The following is an 18,960-nucleotide window of genomic DNA, read 5'->3' as shown; positions in this document are numbered from 1 at the left end:
GCCATGGAAGGAGTGCAGCGAAGATTCACCAGGCTGATACCTGGGATGGCAGGAATGACGTATGAGGAGAGATTGGGTCGATTGGGCTTGTACTCGCTGGAGTTTAGAAGAATGAGAGGGGATCTCATTGAAACTGATAAAATTCTAACAGGACTGGACAGACTAGATGCAGGAAGGATGTTCCCGATGGTCGGGGAGTCCAGAACCAGGGGTCACAGTCTAAGGATAAGGGGTAAGCCATTTAGGACAGAGATGAGGAGGAATTTCTTCACCCAGAGAGTGGTGAACCTGTGGAATTCTCTACCACAGAAGGCAGTAGAGGCCAATTCATTAAATATATTCAAGAAGGAGTTGGATATATTTCTTAAGGTTAAAGGGATCAAGGGATATGGGGAGAAAGCAGGGACCGGGTACTGAATGTGGATGATCAGCCATGATCGCATTGAATGGCAGAGCAGGCTCGAGGGGCCGAATGGCCTACTCCTGCTCCTATCTTCTATGTTTCTATGTTTCTATCTGCAGTATTTTGCTTTTGTTTTATGTATAGCAATACCTGGCATTTAAAATCTAATCTAACACCAAATTACTAATAAAAAGAAAAATACTGCAGATGCTGGAAATCCTCATAAGTTCATCTGACAGATGGCAAGATGATAGCCTATCTCTCTCTTTCTTTCCACAGATGCTGCCTGACCTGCTGCGTTTTTCCAGCATTTTCTGTTCTTCTACCAAATTTCTAATCTCTATTGATGTATTTAGACTCAGTAGTTCGTACCTTTGCACACTTATATAGAAACATAGAACATAGAAAAATAGGAGCAGGAGTAGGCCATTCGGCCCTTCAAGCCTGCGCCGCCATTCAATATGATCATGGCTGATCCTCTATCTCAATACCATATTCCCGATCTCTCCCCATACGCCTTGATACCTGTTGTGTCTAGATGAGCACAAAATGGGTGAATCCGCAAGCCCGTGCTCCTGGCCACCTAGTCCTCAATTTTCTGAAATGCTCTCCTCGAGTTTCTGTTAAATCAGCTGATTAAAGAGTTTAGAACAAAAGCTGCAAGCGAACCGTGCAAGGTGTGAAATGCAGGGAAATTAGAGACCTACAAATGAATGGAGATTAGAAGACTGACGTCACCTGAACCCTTTTGCATTCAGGACACTAGATATTGTCACAACAGGCACTGGGTCCAATACAATTACAACGGGGAAAGCTGTTTGGGCAAGGCAAGCATGGAATAGCAGGAGGGAAATCTGTGGCATGCTCTGCAGCTATTGCAGGTTCTGAATCGTGGAGCTAAGGGCCATGTTTATATTACAATGATGCAGGCAAAAGTTGGACTGTCATCATCAGCAATCTTCTTCTGCTTAGGCAGTCCCTCGGAACCAAGGATGACTTGCTTCCACACTAAAAATGAGTTCTCAGGTGACTGATGAGTCCAATGCGGGACCTACAGTCTCTGTCACAGGTGGGGCAGACGGTGGTTGAAGGGGTTGGTGGGTGGGGTGCTTGGGTTGACGTGCGCTCCTTGCGCTGCCTGCGCTTGACTTCTGTTTGCTCCCGGTGAAGAGACTCGAGGTGTTCGGCGCCTTCCCGGATGCTTCTCCTCCACTTTGTGCGATCTTGGGCCAGGGATTCCCAGATGTCAGTGGGGATGTTGCACTTTTTCAAGGAGGCTTTGAGGGTGTCCATGAAGCATTTCCTCTGCCCACCTGGGGCTCTCTTGCCGTGTCGGAGCTCCGAGTAGAGCGCTTGTTTTGGGAGTCTCGTATCGGGCATGCGGACGATGTGGCCTGTCCATCGGAGCTGATCGATTGTGGTCAAAGCTTCGATGCTGGTGATGTTGGCCCGAGCAAGAACACTGATTTTGGTGCGCCTATCCTGCCAATGGATTTGCAGGTTCTTGCGGAGGCAGCGTTGATGGTACCTCTCCAGTGCTTTGAGGTGCCTGCTGTACATGGTCCATGTCTCTGAAGCATACAGGAGGGCGGGTATCACTACTGCTCTGTCGACCATGAGCTTGGTGCTAGGTTTGAGGTCCTGGTCTTCAAACACTCTCTTCCTCAATACTGTAATGTCAGCTAACACTGCCGCCTAAAATTCTGGATCAAGTGTCCCCTAATTAAAAGCTAGTGTTTCTCTCAACATCTGTGGAAGCTAGTTCAGTTAAGCCTATAACATTTATCATGCATTTTTTGTTTCATGTACATTAGAGTTTTGCAATGCACAAGTCTTCAGCACATTAATCGTCCAATTCTCGCCTTTATGAATGTTAATCTGTTGCTTGTTCATCTAAATGGGTCAGTTTAACACCTCATTATTCACCAACAGCCACGATTTAGTCAGTGTGGATGCTCTAATTATTTAAATTATTTTTTAATTCAGTGTTTAGTAAAATGTAATTTTTTCATAAATAAATTAGTTTTTGTACTACTGAATACTTTATACTTCACTTCAGATAAATATACATAAAATTATGGAAATCAATTAAACTGAAGGGATGCTCTGTATTAGAAGTTACAAAAGCCAAGATTTTCAAATAGGTAATAGGTATTTAAATTTTGCATATCTCTCAATACTTTTCAATCCAACGTGATCTTCCTCCCTACATCATTGCTGTGTTGAAATCAAGATTCATTGTACTGTTTCTGACTCTAATTCACTCCTTCCCAAGGCCTCACAACTATTGGGCTCCTTATGCTCGTCAATCTTCCATTCATCATGCAAGCTATGGACTTTCAAATCCCAAGCTTGGCATCACCTAGCTGCTCCTTCTTGCTTACCTTATATTTTCTCCTACTCAGTGTTGGTGTGTCCTGCACTATGGGCTTGGCCTTTCATTTAGGTTTGTTAAAAAACTGGGGCAGATCACAACTGGCAATCCTTCAGTGAGGCTGGCGTGAAACATCAAGCACATATTGACACATGGTACCTGCAGAAAAAACAAGGAAAAACAAAATCATATTCACCTCAAAACTCCCTGTATAATATAAAAAATAACTAACACTTATAAGCTATTCTCATAATTATTTGAATTGCTCAATAATGGTTATCGCTTGCTTGGTAACTATCCGTCACTATTTTTATTAGAGTACAGGCAGCCTTCAGTGCCTGCACTTGTATTATCCACCATCCAAATTATCTGTCAAAATATTCATTTATGAAGCCTTGTGTAAGATATTGACTCATTTGTGCACCTTTTGTTGTTTGTATTTAATCTTTTGATGGTGAATAAAATCACATAATGGTTCTTTACTATTTATATTATATTTACATTGACTCCCGTGCCTAGGGTATTGCTATACTATTATACATGTAAGTTTTTTGGAGACTCATGATTTTCTGCCAGTTTCCACTGTTTTCTGAGGGCTGTTGACCAACTAATTGTGCACGTTCAGTATTTCTGTTTTTATTGCAGATTTCTAGGATTTGCATTTTTCCTTTGATTTCAGTTGCACTTGTTAGCAGATCTTGGACAATGTTGCTTTTTGAATAATACTGGCAAATTCAAATATGGTGTCATCATAGAACCATAAAGATTTGCAGCACAGAAAGAGGTGCGTATGTAACCTATTGTGTTTATGTTAGCTCTTTGCTGGCACAATCCAAAATTAATCCCACTGCTTTGCTCTCTCCTCATAGCCATGTATCTTCCTTTGCTGCAAATATTAATCCAATTTTCCCTTAAAAGATGCAATAGTCTTTGCCTCAACTATTCCCTATGATGAAGATTTCCATACTCCAACAATCTTCAATGCAAAGACATTTCTCCTGCCCTCTCTTCACATTCTCTTAGTGACAAATTTAAATTGATGACCCCTCATCACTGACTTCCCAGAGGAAATCGTTTTTACCTAGTCACCTATCAAAGTCCTTCATAACTTTAAAACAAACCCAGTTAAATCTCCTTTTAGCTTTCTCTGCTCCAGTGGAAATGGTCCCAGTATCTCAAATCTCTCTTCATCATATCTATAGTTTCTCACCCAGCATAATCCCAAATGTCCCAAAATCTATCTGCAATCACTTATTTATTTCAGATTTAAAAGAAAGAACTTGCATTTATATTGTGCCTTTCATGTCCTCAGGGTATCTCAAAGCACATAACAGTCAATTAATTACCTTTGTTTTCTGGACAAACACAGCAGCCAATTTGCACACACAACAAAGTCCCACAGATAGCAATGAGATAAATGACAACAAATATTCTTCTGGTTTGGTGATGTTGGTTGATGGATACATATTGTCCCGACACCAGAGAAACTCCCCTGCTTGTCTTAGAATAGTACAGTGGGATCTTTTATATCCACCTGAGAGGACAGATGGGGCCTCAGCTTAACATCACATCCAAAAGACTCCCTCAGTAATGCACTGGAGTGTCAGCCTGAAATATGTGCTCAAGTATTGTATTGAACCAACAACCTTTACTTCTTTTCTTATTTTACTGTCTATAACAACATTATGAGTATGATGTTTTATTAATTATTGGGCCCAGAGTTGGACCAGTAGCATAGTCATTTGGAGTACTATTGGTTTTACATGGGGGAGTTTATTTTGTATATATATATATATAATTCACATTCCCCAGCATCCACACACACAGAATGTGCCTTTCACTGCCCAAAAGGATGGCCAACTGACCTTGTGGCTGACCACTAGGGGTTAAATGAAAATGGCCACCATGACTCATCTTTATTTGTTCAGAAATACTGACTTATTAGCCACAATTCTTCATGTGTCACTTCACAATTGCAGCTAAGCTGTATGGAGGAAAAAGCTGAGGGGCTTCCACACAAACACTGAGCGAAAATAAGAGGGTATAAGAAAATAAGAGAGTGTCACAAACACAACACCTGTATCAGCAGAAATTGTTATGGATGAGGCTTATAAGACATGTCTTCCTCCTGTGCAGGAATGTATTCATATTTTGATTTAAATTTGGAAATCATAGCCTCTGTATGACACTGGAATCCTTTATTGGATAATAAAAAATATTTATATTGGGCTTTAACATGGTGCTGAGAAATGTCTCAAAGTACGTCATACAAATTCATTTGAAGCACATTCCCTACTGTTCTGTAGACAAATAAAGCAGCTAATTTGTCCACAGCAAAGTCGCAGTGAGATGAATAAGCTGCTAATCTATTTTTGGTGGTGTTGGTTGAGGGGGGAATGTTGTCCAGGATACTATTGGTCTATTTCAAATAGTGCCATGGGACCTTCTACAGGACAGGCCTCAATTTAACAGCTAGCCGAAGGATGGCGCCCCGACAATGCAACACTCCCTCAGTACTGCACTGAAATATCAGCTTAGATACTGTGCTCAAGTCCTAATTTACCCAATAAAACTTTCTAATTCAGAAAGAAGAAAATGTTTCAGGTGCGTTCCTCTTTCTCTCTTCTCCACCTATGGTGGCGAAGCTTTCAGCTAGCATGTCTTTCCATTCTGGAATTCTATTTCTAAAACCTTCTGCCAGGGTACATCCTTCCTCACCTTCAAAAGCCTGTTTTTCCATCAGTTTCAGTCATCCCATCTAAATCTACTCCCAACTCTTGCTTGTTGTCTGAACCTTTTTTTTCTTCGCAATGCCATCGGCCATTTCAATACATTAAGGGTCCCATATTAGGACGCATTATTTCTCTTGGAGCTTTATTCTTTGCAGCTGTGAGAGTGCTAGGTCAATGAATTGGTTTGTGCATCTCATCTCTTCTGGGGCTGCAGTCCGTTCCTCTTCACTTTTCATCGTTGTTATCTTTCCCACTTCCTCCAAAGTGGTGTTGATGGTGTTTAATGAAGTCTCCTAGGACGTAGACATGAAAGAATTAACAGTAGGTTTATAGAATTGTTTTTAATCACTTGACTTATAATAAATCATCATAGGTAATGAATATGATTGATGAGTTTTCTATGAATTTACTAACTATTATTGCCAAGCATATCATAAAAGAAGTTTTAAAAATTGGTAAGAATTATTGCTTAATTACAAGTACTATTTGAGGGAAATTCCCAGCCACTGAATGGCATGCACCCTCAGTTTTCTCAACTCTTAACTTACACCCTCTAAGTGAGGGATCAGATTGATAGGTACCTATAATAATAATCCAAAAACAACATTTCAATCTATTTTTCCCTGTGCCTATATGGCTTCCAGATCCGAGAACAGTATCAACAACAGTAACTTCCATTTAAGTGCAGCACTGTATCAAGGTGTTCTGGTGTCTATGTTTTGCCCATTAATAATCATTCTCTTTTAAATTAGGATGTGCTATTCTGAATCTAGCTGCAAGTTTTATCTCTTTAATTCTTCTGCTTTTGTCTGCACCACACAATAGTTTGAAACTTGATATTTTTCACGATGATTTTTGTCACAGTAATTGCTTAGGTGGATGTTAAAAATATTTTGCGACACACCATTGGGTGAAGAGTGTCAAAACTGACTAAATGACCATTCACATTATTGCTGCTTGCAGGATTTTAGGACACAAATTAGCTGCCACACGTGCCCACATTACAAGGACTACACTTCAAAACGAATCCATTGGCTGTGAAGCGCCATGGGGCATCTCTTTCTTCTAGGCCTTTTTGCCAGCCCTTTGTTCTGGACATTTTAGTTTTGATGCTAAAAGTTGCATCTTTTGATTTTGTACATTCCTTCACTATTCAGTCTCAGTAACAGGTCTTCATCGTACCTTTCTCTATTTACTGCCAGAGCATTATGACGTACGTTCATTTCCATTGTGAAATGATACTCTTCCAGCTATTGCAGCAGCAAATCTGAATAATTTGAGCCCATTTCTTGCTGAATAGCTTAACAGTGGCAGTAAGATGAGAGCAATGGATCTGAATATTGTGTGCTAGCAGCTTAGTGGGAACCCAACAAGGTCAAAGCCCAGTTTAAGGTTTAATTAACAAGTCCAAATATAGGGTTGATTGACATTGTCTTAGCACTGAATATATAGAAAATTAGCAATTATTCCCACAATTGAAGGAGGCCAATAAAAGATTGCTGAATAACAGAGTTGCATTTAATTGTCACTGTCTGTACACAAGTGTTTTTTTAGTCAGCTGTGTACCTGGCCCACATGGAAACCCAAGAATATGTGATACATGAGAGTGTGTTTTGAATATGTTCTCATAACTGGGCTCCAGGTGACCCCCTTCAGTAGCTGTCATCCCACATTTCAGGTTTTATTTCATCAGCTATGCATTTGCCTTCAGCAACAACATTGCTGTTTGTGGGAGCTTGCTATGCGCAAATTGACTGCCGCGTTTCCTACAGTACAATAGTGACTACATTTCAAAAATATACTTCATTGGCTGTAAAGCGCTTTGGGATGTCCTGAGGTCGTGAAAGACGCGATATAAATGCAAGTCTTTCTTTCTTTAACAACAACAACTTACATTTACATAGCGCCTTTAACATAGTAATATATCCCAAGGCGCTTCACAGGAGCATTACCAAAAAGTTTGTGACACCGAGCCACATATTAGGACAGATGACTTGGTGATATAGGTAGGTTTTAAAGAGCGTCTTAAAGGAGCAGAGAGAGGTAGAGTGGTGGAGAGGGAGGACATTCCAGAGCTTAGGGCCTCGGCAGCTGAAGGTACAGCTGCCAATGGTGGAGCAATGAAAATCAGGGATGCACATGAAGCCAAAATTAGAGGCGTGCAGAGATCTCGGGGGATTGTAGGGATAGAGGAAGTTACAGAGATAGGGAGAGTTGAGGCCATGGAGGGATTTGGAAACAAGGATGAGAATTTTAAAATTGAAGCATTGCCGGACTTGGAGTAAATGTAGGTCAGGGGTGAAGGGTGAATGGGACTTGGTGTGAGCTAGGATAGGGCAACAGAGTTTTGGATGAGCTGAAGTTTATGTAGAGTGGAAGATGGGAGGCCGGCCAGGAGAGCATTGGAATAGTCGAGTCTAGAGTTAAAGGTTTCAGCAGCAGATGAGCTGAGGCAGGGGCGGAGACATGCGATGTTACGGAAGGTGGCAGATGGAGTATAATGTTGGGCAATGTGAGGTTATTCACTTTGGTAGGAAGAATAGAAAAACAGAATATTTTTTAAATGGTGAGAAACTTTCAAATGTTGGTGTTCAGAGGGATTTGGGTGTCCTTGTACATAAAACACTGAAAGTTGACATGCAGGTACAGTAAGCAATTAGGAAGGCAAATGGTATGTTGGCCTTTATTCAAGGGGGTTGGAGTACAAGAGCAAGGAAGTCTTGCTGCAATGTACAGGGCTTTGGTGAGACCACACCTGGACTACTTATCTAAGGAAGGATATACTTGCCTTAGAGGGGGTGAAACAAAAGTTCACTAGATTGATTCCTGGGATGAGAGGGTTGTCCTATGAGGAGAGATTGAGTAGAATGAGCCTATACTCTCTGGAGTTTAGAAGAATGAGAAGTGATCTCATTGAAACATACAAGATTCTGAGAGGGCTTGACAGGGTAGATGCTGAGAGGCTGTATCCCCTGGCTGAAGAGTCTAGAACCAGGGGGCATAGCCTCAGGATCAGGGGTTGGCCATTTAAGACAGAGATAAGGAGAAATTTCTTCACTCAGAGGGTGGTGAATCTTTGGAATTCTCTACCCCAGAGGGCTGTGGAGGCTCAGTCTTTGAATATATTTAAGGCTGAGATCGATACATTTTTTGGACTCTAGCGGAATCAAGGGATAAGGGGATCGGGCAGGAAAGTGGAGTTGAGTTTGAAGATCTGCCATGATCTTATTGAATGGCAGAACAGGCTCAAGGGGCCGTATGGCCTACTCCTTCTCCTATTTCTTATGCTCTTATGGAGGTGGAAGTAAGCGGTCTTGGTGATGGAGAGGATATGGGGCCGGAAGCTTAGCTCAGGGTCAAATTCAACGTCAAGGTTGCAAACCGTCTGGTTCAGCATCAGACAGTGTCCACGGAGAGGGATGGAGTCAGTGGCTAGGGAACAAAATTTGTGGCAGGGACCGAAAACAATGGCTTCAGTATTCCCAATATTTAGTTGATGGAAATTTCTGCTCAACCAATATTGGATGTTGGACAAGCAGTGTGACAAATTAGAAGCAGTGGAGGGGTTGGGAGAGGTGGTGCTGAGGTATAGCTGGGTGTCATCAGCGTACATGTGAAATGTGACGTATTTTTGGATCATGTCGCTGAGGGTCAGCATGTAGATGAGAAATAGGTGGGGGCCCAAGGATAGATCCTTGGGGGACTCCAGAGGTAACAGTGCAGGAATGGTAAAAGAGGCCATTGCAGGTGATTCTCTGGCTAGGGCTGGATAGCTAGAAATGAAACTAGGTGAGGGCAGTCCCACCCAACTGGACGACAGGGGAGCGATGTTGGAGGAGGATGGTGTGGTCAACCGTGTCAAAGGCTGCAGACAGGTCAAGAAGGATGAGGGCGGATAGTTTACCATGGTCACAGTCACATAGGATGTAATTTGTGATTTTGATAAGGGCCGTTTAAGTGCTGTGGCAGGGGCAGAAACCTGATTTTAGGGGGTACAAGCATGGCGTTGCATGAACGATGGGCATGAATTTGAGAGGCGACAACAGGTTCAAGGAATTTGGACAGGAAAGGGAGGCTGGATATGCGAGCCGAGGATGGAGGGTGGTGGGGGGAGGGCGGGGGCGGGGTTGCGGGGGTGTAGTTTGCAAGGACAGGGTGGTCAAGGGTGGTTTTTTTAAGGGGAGGTGAAAGATGGCAGATATGAAGGGGAGGGGTCAGTACCTGAGGAGAGAGAACTGTTAACAATATCAGCTAACAATGATGTGGAGATGCCGGTGTTGGACTGGGGTGGACAAATGTGAGAAGTCACACAACACCAGGTTATAGTCCAACAGCTTTATTTGAAATCACGAGCTTTCAGAGCGCTGCTCCTTCGTCAGGTGAAGTGAAGAGATGTATATAGGCACAGCATATATAGTCAGAGAGCACTGCCAGATGATTACAGGACAATATCAGCTAGATGTTAGGTGGCCAGCAGTTTGGTGGGAATAGGGTCGAGGGAGCAGGAGATGGGTCTCATGGACAAGATGAGCTTGGAGCAGGCATGAGAGGAGATAGGAGTGAAACTAGAGAAAGATGCGAGTTCAGGGCTAGGGCAGGGGGGAAACCTTAGAGGAAGTTTGGCTTGGTGAGCTGGGGAAGGGAGGGAAGCAGCAGAGACAGCTGAACGGATGGTCTAAATCTTAGTGACAAAGAAGTCCATGAGCTCCCCGCACGTTGTTGGAAGTGAGGGTGGAGGTGGCAGGAGAGAGGGGCTTAAGGAGACTGTAGTGTATGTACCCATCTATCTTTAAGGGAACTATTGAATGTAACCGTTCACCTTTAAGGGAACTACTTTAGGTGTGGCACTATTTGTTTGGCTTCTGTATACTGTAATACCGATAGTGACCACACCAGTATATAAGTGTTGTAGCAGGATTGCTGGGGCAGATTCGCCCGGACCTTCGAATAGTAAAGACCTGTTTGTTTGTTACTTCTGAAGTCTGTGTATTTATTAACTGCACAACCCACAGACTTTACAGTGGCGACGAGTCCGATCGTACCCTGCGGCAAGATTACCAAAGCAAGAAGAGCGTCGAAGAGAGGCAACCGCCCTCGTCATGCTGCTGAAAGAAAACACGAGGCTGTAACAGGAGGAAGGAGGAAGACTTTAGCAACAAAAGCTTCCATCAGCAACAGGCACTGACTACCCTTCTACCACGGTGCGGAGTGAGCCGATCAGCTGGAAACAAGGCGGCCGCGGAGACTGTGAGTAGGGGAAGGTGTAGAGAATATCTGGAGGATAAGGGCTGTGCACTCGACCACGGTCGAGGGGGAACAGAGCCGGTCAGAAAGTCGGGTCCAATGGCGTCGTGAGACAGTCGGACCTCGATCGGCGGGAAAACCGGGCAGCGACCGCAGCCACGAAGCGCTGAGACTGTGAGGAGGCGCGGGAAGAGAAACCCAGCCGCAGCCGGGGAGGGAAACACTGGTCTGCGAGAGGGCTGGGAGGCGAACAGGAACCGTGCGGGTGGGAGAGAGAGACAGAGCCGAGCAAGGGGAGAGAGACTGCGCGAGAGCCAGTCCAGCGGCTGAACTGTTCTCCACCAACGGGGTACCCAGGGCCGGTAGCACCGAACGTGCGGGTGAGAGAGCGACAGAGCCGGGTACGGAGAGAGAGACTGCGCGAGAGCCAGTCCAGCGGCTGAACTGTCCTCCGTTAACGGGGTGTACCCAGCGCCGGTAGAGCCGTGCGGGCGGGAGGAAAAGACATAGCCGAGTAAGGGGAGCTGTGCGGAAGCCAGCCAGCGGCTGAACCTGTCCGCTGTGGGGGAAGCGTACCCCTTCCACCGGGAAGAAACGCGGGAAGCCGCCATTCGGCGGAGAAGACGCCAGAAGCGGGAAACCGCCATTGAAGTGGGCGGGGCGAGAAAGGAAGAGCGGGAAACCGCCGATTTCGCGGGAAAACCGCCATCTTAGAAACAAACAAATAAATAAGAATACTTAAAGAAATACTGGTGCTGCTCCCAAGGGAAGAAAGATGCCTAAGCGAGGGAATATTAACGACTTTAATTCTGAAATAGAAGACTGGGCCACGTACGTGGAACGCATAGAGATCTATTGCGAAGCCAACAAAATAGAGGAAGACGACAAGGCGATAACATTGCTAAACTCGATGGGGGCAAAAACATACGGGCTCTTGAAGCATCTAATAGCACCAAATAAACCAGCGGATCAGACATTCGAAGGGATTGTGGCTGTGCTGAAGGACCACTTGAACCCCACACCGTTGATGCTGGCTGAACGATTCAAATTCTACGCAAGAACGCAGAGGAAAGACGAAAGCAATGCGGAATACTTGGTCGAACTGCGTAGGCTAGCGAAATACTGCCAGTTCGGAGGGAATCTGACAGAAGCGCTGCGGGACAAGTTTGTATGCGGATTGTCCAAAGAAGGGACGCAGAAGCGACTACTGGAAGAGAACGACCTCACACTGGACAGGGCTGTCCTTATAGCTGCATCGCACGAAGCCGCAGCGAAAGGAACGGCGGAAATGCAACTAAAGGCGGCGGCACTCGGGGTGGACCAAATTACTTCAAGCACAACAAAATGCTACCATTGTGGGAAGGCAACGCATGATCAGAATCAATGCTGGTTTAAGAACCAAGAGTGTAGGAAATGTGGCAAACTGGGTCACATCGCGAAGGTATGCCGGTCCGGGAAAAAGACCAATAATCAAAGGAAGCCACCACCAGAAAAGTACAACAAGGTACACAAGGTGGCTGAGAAGAGTTCAGACGAACAGAATTCAGACTCAGACCCAAACAACCAGGAGCTGGGTAGTCTGAGAATCCACAATGTGGGTAAAGAAACGGATCTACAGACCATCTGGGTCATACTAAAAATAGCTGGAGTCCAAGTAAGAATGGAGCTGGACACTGGATCAGCTCTATCAGTCATCAACCGAAGGGACTACCACCGGCTATTCTCTCACATACCTTTAAGAAATACCAAGTTCGTATTACAGACATACACGGGGCATAACGTATACCCCGTGGGGAAAATAAGAGTCAAGGTGAGAGATAGGGGTAAAGAACACCCAAGAATGAACTTGTACGTATTACCTGAGGGAGGACCACCACTTCTAGGACGGGAGTGGATTAAGAAAATAGACATGGAATGGCATTACCTAAAAGCCATAATGAGGGAGGACTCGGTGCAAGCTATTAGCTCAGATTCTGAAATGGATGATGATAAGACCAAGTCGAATATGGAAGACAAGGCTAAAAGGGACTTGCCGACGATGGGGAAGAAAACGAAGACATGCAGAAGGACTTATGGTACCAAGAAGAATAAAGCTGCAGAGCAGAACTCCAGGTTGACAGAGAATTCTGAGCCTGTTCAAGCAAAGGATTCATCCATGACGGAAGAACACCGAGCTCGGATGCAAACTTATGTCAAAGTACGACAACAATTAGAACAGTTGAGTGACCGTCTCGTACAAGAGATGAAAAATATGGAAAAGTTCTGGGACACCGAATGGAAGAACCTGGAAAGACAACAGAGACAGCTAGCTCAAGCAGAGAGCGACCATAGAGCCATCGTGGTCAAATACCAATCACATTCCCCTGATGCTGTTCAGGAACTAGAATATTTACAGAACGAACCAAAGGAAGAGGAATCTTCAGGGAGCCAGGATTTTATTCCAGTTCTTCTCTACGACTCCTTACAAGCAGAGTGTGAGAAGTTGAAAGAACAGTATGAACAGGCCCAGGCTACAATTCTGGAGGGGGTTAACTCGGCAGCCTCCGAAAAGCTAGTTTCAGTAGAAGCATATGAACAACTAAAGGTTGAACATGAGCAAGAAGTCCAAAGGCTGCAGGAAATTCTTGATGAGCTCAAGGCCAAGACAGACTCATCGGTAGAAGTTCCATCCATAGATGAGAAATTAGAGGTGAAAATCATGGCAGAGCATGAAAGACAGGATGTCCAAGAACTTATAAAAACATTGAAGGACACCCAAGACAAATATGAGGCGGCAATGACCGAGGTTCAACAACTTGAAGAACAGATTCAACTGGGAATCCTTTCAGTGGAAGAAAAGGAAACTGTAAGAATGGTCCCTGAACATGAACTAGAGAGCATCAGGGCGCAACTTTTCCGAGCGCTGAAAGCCAAAGTTCAAGAGGAACGTAAGGTGGAAGTATTGGAGAAAGAGGTGGATGAAATGGAGAAGACTCTGATCCACCGTGTTCCCAGGGAAGAGTTAACGGTCAGCCAACTCCTTCATATGCTGAAGGACAAGACTCTGCAAGGGGAACAATCTGAACACGAGCTTCAATCTTCAGGGGGAATGAGTTCGGAGCTCTCAAAAGTCACGGAGATAGCTGAGGTGGCAACACAAATTTTACAAGGATGCCAAAAGTACGTTGAATCACGTCAAGGTGAACAGAAGAATGTGGAAACCGTTACTTCAGTAGAAGGGTTAAATAGCCTGATAACGCAATTACCGATGGAAGGGAAGGTATTGAACTCACAAATGAGGTCCGTCGTGAAGGAATGGCAGATAACCCAGGAAGAGCGGGATGAATATGAATGCATGAAGAAGGCTTTTCAAGAAAGATGTCTAGGGAAGGAACCACCGTCAGCTAACGTCCAGACGGGTGAGGAGGAAGAAGAAGTCTCTCTCGCTGGCCTAACTCAGGACGAACCCGAATATTACCATGACCTGTTGAGTGACACTGAATATTACGAGGATGTGGTCTGCCCAGCTTGTGATGAAAACTCTCAAAGTGCTGAAATCCGGATGAAGCACTTAAGGTCTAAGGAACATAGAGAGTTGGTGGCGCTACAGCTGGCAGCCGAGAAAGGAGCTCCGAGAGTTTCAAAAAGGCAGAAAAGAAAAAGAAGAAGCAGAAGATAATAACTGTCTAAAATATTAGCACTTCTACCATTCCAGGCGGGACATTACGAAAGGAGCTAAATTAGTTGAAAAACTGGAAAATGTCAAGACAGCCAGTTGGATGTAAAAGTCCGCACTGCTGGTTCAACAGGACGAAAGTTCAAGCTGTTACGTCAAGAAAAAGGCTATGGAGGAGTCACGCTAGCCAGGTGAACCGGCTACACCAAAGAAAAGTTGTTCGGAATGAGTCAAGATCAGAGACTGAAGCTATGAACTGTTTCCGCAGAGACTGAACCTGTGAACTGTTTCCACCGAGATTATATCTGTAAATTGTTTTATATGACATTGACTCCACCGAGATTATATCTGTAATTTGTTTTATAGGAAGTTGAAGATATGTATGTTTAATGGGGACTCTGTAAGTAATAAGCTAAAAAGGGAGGATTGTAGTGTATGTACCCGTCTATCTTTAAGGGAACTATTGAATGTAACCGTTCACCTTTAAGGGAACTACTTTAGGTGTGGCACTATTTGTTTGGCTTCTGTATACTGTAATACCGATAGTGACCACACCAGTATATAAGTGTTGTAGCAGGATTGCTGGGGCAGATTCGCCCGGACCTTCGAATAGTAAAGACCTGTTTGTTTGTTACTTCTGAAGTCTGTGTATTTATTAACTGCACAACCCACAGACTTTACAGAGACGGTTTGTAGCAGAGAAGAGAAGCCGAGGATTATCTTTGCATTCCAGGATCATTTTGGAATAGTGAGCAGTTTTGGCAGAGGAGAGCAGGTCCCGATAGCACTTTATGTGGACCAGCCAGATCTGTGATGAATGGCCACACCAGGGCTCCACCATAAACATTCATATGGAATTCCTCCATCCACTATTATAGTGGAGACTGATTTAAAATAAATGGGTTAATGCCTGCGTTAAATTAGTGGTCAGAGGAATGTCAGATGATCATATCAAACATTCGTCCACTAATATCGATATAAGTAATTTTTAGATTATAGGTACATCGTTTGTGCATTTACAAAGGGAAAAAAACTCAAATAGAAGCAATTTCTGTGGTAATCGTTAGTTAAAGCAAAGCTTAAACAGAGTTCCTTTTGTCCCTGACTGTGCTCCCTGATTTAGGGTGTTGGTTGATATTACTGTAAGTAATCCTGTTTTACATAAGTCTGGCCATTGCAGAGTATCAGCGTATAATAGGATTCCGCCGTAATTGTGTATTGTAGTATCTTTCATAATTGTGTATTATAGTACCTTTCATTCAAATGTCTTCTTGCCCTTAGGGCTGTTCTTGTACTGAGGATAATTGTTTTACAAAGCAGCTTATGGAGGCTGATCCAATTTCCCATGGTAAAATGCCTTTATTTATTCAAAGCAAGCTCAACTCTCAAAAGCAGGTGTTGCCATTTTGTTGTGGCCCCAATGATCCACGGGCTGACAATGTAACATCGTAACTGTTTACCCTGACAATGGGGAATCTCCCAAACAGATTGAAAAGATCCAATTGGACAGCTAGAATTTTGGTTGTGACCGTTGGATTGAAGACACCAATTTAAAGTCTTTAGAGAGGACTTATTGGGTTAAATTGTTATCGGGCATAGTTACCACTAGAGAGTGATACTGATCAATGTAATAACTCTAGCAGCACCTACTGGTAAAGTTCGACTACTGCAGTATTGCAGGTTACTTTCAATATTGTTTTCACATCTAAATTATATTTTATGCAAGGCCAGACTATGCAGTAAAGAAGCCCTAAACTTTGTGCCAGAGCAATTTTCCATCTCTGACTAAAAATACACTGATAAGTTGTAAATATACATAAGAAAAATGTGTTTATAGTTTGTTATTTTGTCTTGTAATCCTGATGCAAAGTAATGCCCACGATACCAGCAAACTGATACACACTTCCACATGTGAGTCAAAGTGCTAAATGCTTGCCTAAGATATCATGTCATGAGGCTCATAGTAATTACAATTCTATATTTATTACTGTAACACACCAACTCATGCTTGGGGACAGCAGGTGCCCTTCAGAAAAAAAAGACTTCATAGAATCATAGAAATTTATGGCACAGTAGGAGGACATTGTGTCTGTGCCGACCAAAAAAGAGCTATCCAGCCCAATTCCACTTTCCAGCTCTTGTTCCGTAGCCTTGTAGGTTACGGCACTTCAAGGGCACATCCAAGCATTTTTTAAATGTGATGACAATTTCTGCCTCAGGCAGTTAGTTCCAGACCGCCACCCTCTGGGTGAAAAAAGTTCCCCTCAACTCCCCTCCAATCCTTCTACCAATTACTTTAAATCTATGCCCCCTGGTTATTGACCTCTCTGCTAAGGAAAATAGGTCCTTCCTAGCCACTCTATCTAGGTCCCTCATAATTTTATATACCTCACTTAAGTCTCCCCTCAGCCTCCTCTGTTCCAAAGAAAACAATCCCGGCCTATCCAATCTTGCGTCATAGCTAAAATTTCCAGTCCTGGCAACATCCTTGTAAATCTCCTTTGCACCCTCGCCAGTGCAATCACATCTTTCCTGTAATGTGGTGACCAGAACTGTACGTAATACTCTAGCTGTGGCCTAACTAGTGTATTATCTATAGTTCAAGTATAACCTCCCTGCTCTTATACTCTATGCCTCGACTAATAAAGAAAAGTATCTCGTATGCCTTCTTAACCGCCTTAGCTACCTGTCCTGATACATTCAGGGATCTGTGGACATGCACTCCAAGGTCCCTCTGTTCGTCTACACGTCTCACTATCCTACCATTTATTGTGTATTCCCTTGCCTTGTTAGCCCTCCCCAAATACATTACCTCACACTTCTCCGTATTGAATTCCATTTGACACTTTTCTGCCCAACTGATACCTTCCTGCAGACTACAGCTTTCTTCTTCACTATCAACCACACAGCCAATTTTTGTTTCATCTGCAAATTTCTTAATTATGTCCCCTATATTGAAGTCTAAATCATTGATATATACCAGGAAAAGCAAAGAACCTAGTACGGAGCCCTGTGGAACCCCACTGGATTCTGACGGGGATTGACAGGGTAGATGCTGAGAGGTTGTTTCACCTGGCTGGAGTGTCTAGAACTAGGGGGCATAGTCTCAGGATTTAAGACTGAGATGAGGAGGAATTTCTTCACTTGGAGGGTTGTGAATCTTTGGAATTCTCTGCCCCAGAGGGTTGTGAATGCTGAGTCTTTGAGTATATTCAAAGCTGAGATAGATTTTTGGACTCTAGGGGAATCAAGGGATATGGAGATCGGGCGGGAAACTGGAGTTGAGGTCGATGATCAGCCATGATCTTATTGAATGGCGGAGCAGGCTTGAGGGGCTGTATGGCCTACTCCTGCTCTTACTTCTTATGTTCTTATGTTCTTATGAAACAGCCTTCCAGGCAAAAAACACCCGTCGACCATTACCGTTTGCTTCCTGCCACTGAGCCAATTTTGGATCCAACTTGCCACTTTCCCTTGGCTCCCATGGACTTTTACTTTTCTGATCAGTCTGCCATGTGGGACCTTGTCAAAAGCCTTGCTAAAATCCATGTAGACTGCATCAAACACGCTACCATCATCGACCATCCTAGTTACCTCCTCAAAAAATTAAATCAAGTTAGTCAGACATGACCTTCCCTTAACAAATCCATGCTGATTGTCCTTGATTAATCTGTGCCTTTCTAAATGATGATTAATGCTATTGCTCAGAATTTTTCCAATAATTTGCCTACCACCGAGGTTAGGCTGACTGGTCTGTAATTACTTGGTCTATTCTTTCTCCCTTCTTAAACAATGGTACAACTTTAGAAATGTTAAACAAATATTTTGTATCTGCCTTTACAGTAGAAGACACAGAAAGCATACCAAAAATGGTGGGGAACCAAGGGTCTAATGAGGGTGAGGAACTTAATGTAATTAATATAAGTAGAGAAAAAGTACTAGAGAAACTTTTGGGACTAAAAGCTGACAAATCCCCTGGACCTGACGGCCTATATCCTAGGTTTCTAAAAGAGGTGGCTGAAGAGATAGTGGATCCCTTGGTTTTGATCTTCCAAAATTCCGTAGATTCTGGAATGGTCCCAGTGAATTGGATGGTCGCAAATGTAACACCGCTATTCAAGAAAGGAGGGAAAGAAAAAATAGGGAACTACAGGTCAATTAGCCTGATATCAGTCATCGGGAAAATGCTGGAATCCATTAAGGAAGTGGTATCAAGTCACTTAGAAAACCATAATATGATTAGGCAGAGTCAACATGGTTTTATGAAAGGGAAATCGCGTTTGACAAATTTATTAGAATTTTTTGAGGATGTAACTAGCAGGGTAGATAAAGGGGAAACAGTGGATGTAGTATATTTGGATTTCCAAAAGGCATTTGATAAGGTGCCACATAAAAGGTTATTACACAAGATTAGGGCTCATGGGGTTGGGGGTAATATAGTAGCGTGGATAGGGGATTGGTTAATGGACAGAAAACAGAGAGTAGGGATAAACGGATCTTTTTCAGGTTGGCAGGCTGTAACTAGTGGGGTGCTGCAAGGATCAGTGTTGGG

The sequence above is a fragment of the Somniosus microcephalus genome, chromosome 2 (assembly GCF_052327205.1).
Source record: "Somniosus microcephalus isolate GS21.2 chromosome 2, FLI_Smic_1.0, whole genome shotgun sequence".
In the NCBI taxonomy this organism is placed as follows: domain Eukaryota; kingdom Metazoa; phylum Chordata; class Chondrichthyes; order Squaliformes; family Somniosidae; genus Somniosus; species Somniosus microcephalus.
Note: the sequence above shows the minus strand (reverse complement) of the source record.